This window comes from Psammomys obesus, unplaced genomic scaffold (assembly GCF_907164565.1).
Source record: "Psammomys obesus unplaced genomic scaffold, mPsaObe1.curated_primary_1811, whole genome shotgun sequence".
In the NCBI taxonomy this organism is placed as follows: domain Eukaryota; kingdom Metazoa; phylum Chordata; class Mammalia; order Rodentia; family Muridae; genus Psammomys; species Psammomys obesus.
This window is the reverse complement of record NW_026592510.1, coordinates 4,753,015-4,755,303: the sequence shown is the minus strand read 5'-3', so window position 1 is coordinate 4,755,303 and position 2,289 is coordinate 4,753,015.

Below are 2,289 nucleotides of genomic sequence, written 5' to 3'. Positions count from 1 at the left end.
TAGATAGATAGATAGATAGATAGATAGATAGATAGATAGATAGATAGATAAATTCACAATGGGGAAATAAAATGGGACAATCAAATAATTTAACTGTGTCATCATTTATGCTTATCTATTCATTCAATTTGTATTAGATGGTTTATTCTTGTATACATTAACTCTAAATTTAAACATAATTTGTTTTAAATTTGTGTTTATGTTTTTTAGTCCTTGGTTTATATTGTTTCTAATACTGTTTGTATGGTTTTCTAGGTATTGGGGCTGTATTTTTTGGATTTTAAATTTTAGAGTAATTATTAAGTCTATCCACCAAAATCATATTAAATTTCAATATGCATTATAATATACTAAGATATGAGCTCTGAAAGAGACTGTTTATAGAAGCTCTGAATAGATTATTCTACTTACCATTGAATAAATGTATGGGTCACTGGGTTAACTTGACATTGAGTCAGCTATAATATCCAGCTGCAATCAATATGCCTGTCTTCCCATGAGGTGTTTGGCTGAGAACTCCCATGGATACCAGAGTGAGCATGTAGCTCAGCAGATAACTTGTCTACTGTTCAAGTGACTCTGATGTTCCATTTATTCTTGTCACTGAAAAGGAAAAGGAACAAACCAACTAAACAAACAAAGAAAAATACACATACAGACTTACCAGATGTAGCCCACCTTGGTCTACCAGCCTTCAGAACCACAATGTAAACAAAATGCTATTCGTTAAAAAGTACCCAGTTCATGGAGTTTACACAACAGAATGCTGGGATACAAGTTCACCCTGAAGTGAATGATTCTCTTCTCTACACATATTTCATTTTCTTTTCTTATTTCTTACATAGGTTAGTGCCTTGAACACTAGTTGTTTGAACACCCATACAGGAAATGTTTTAGGAGGGTATATAAGACTTTTCACCTCAGTAGAAAACTGATGCCTAGATATTTTTTGCAAGGATTTTATGCCAAAATAGAATGAAAGAAAAAAAAGGGCAATGTAGAGTATCTTAACACTTCTCAATTTTTAATGTGCCCACAATTCACAGATCCAGTAGTGTAGGTTGGGCTTGGTGATAGGTTTGAAGTTTCCAGCAAAATCCAACTGAGCAGTTGCTGCTCCTTTACTAACCAAACAGACAGACAGACACACACACACACACACACACGTGAGACAGAGAAAGAGAGAACTTCCTGTAGCTGAACACTGAGGACAGATGTATTTCCAGGCCTCACAGGGCTCTCTGATTCATACATAATCAGGTCTTTCCCCCAGTTGCATTCCGGTTTAGGACCTTAATGTGTCATTAAGTAGATAAGTTAAAAGTAGATAAGTTCATGCTGTGGCCTAGCTCCAGATAGGACAGGGTGACATGAGTGCAAAGTCACAAGTAATGTGAAAAACCAAGTCAAATAACTCTTCCACCTATTACTGTCTCAGAGTACAGCCTTGAAGAATTAAATTAAATCCCAGGCATGAAATCAAAAGAAGGAAGTGTTCAAAAGTTGAGTGGAAAAATAAACTCATGAATTAATCCCAAAAGAACACAAAACCTTAAAAGCACAAACACTTCTAAATGTTATATAAAAGTGAAATTCAATAAAGAAATATTTAAAAAAAAAAAACCCTGAAATACTGGAAAGATACAGCACAGTAAGTTAAATAAAAACATCCATGGGAAGATTCACCAATATAATGGAGACTAGAGATTATCTAAGCTTGAAGAACTAAGAAGTTACAAATAGGACTCCCAAGATATGTAATATACATTTTAAATCAAATATAAAAATCTTGTATATTGTGGGACTAGACAGTTATATCAGAGGTTGAGAGCAGTACCAGCTCTTCCATAGAACCCGAGTTCAGTTCTTAGCACATTTGTAACTCCAGAGGACTTTCTGAGCACCAGGCCTACATTTGGTGCATGGACCTGATAAGACATTCATACATATAAATTAAAATGATTTATAAAAAACAAGTAGGATTTTACATTTTAAAAAGTTAAGTATTTTGGTCTAAAATATAGGAAAGTGTCAATAAACTCACAAACAAAAATTCCCTAAATTAAAAATGTCATTAATATGGTAAATATCCAATTATAAGTGGGTATATGCCATGTGTGTCTCTCTGCTTCTGGGTTATCTCACTCAGGATGATCTTTTCTAGTTCAAGCCATTTGCCTGCAAGTTTCATGATTTCCTTGTTTTCAATAGCTGAGTATTATTCATTGTATAAATGTACCACAATTCCTGTATCCATTCCTCCGTTGAGGGACATCTAGGTTGTTTCCA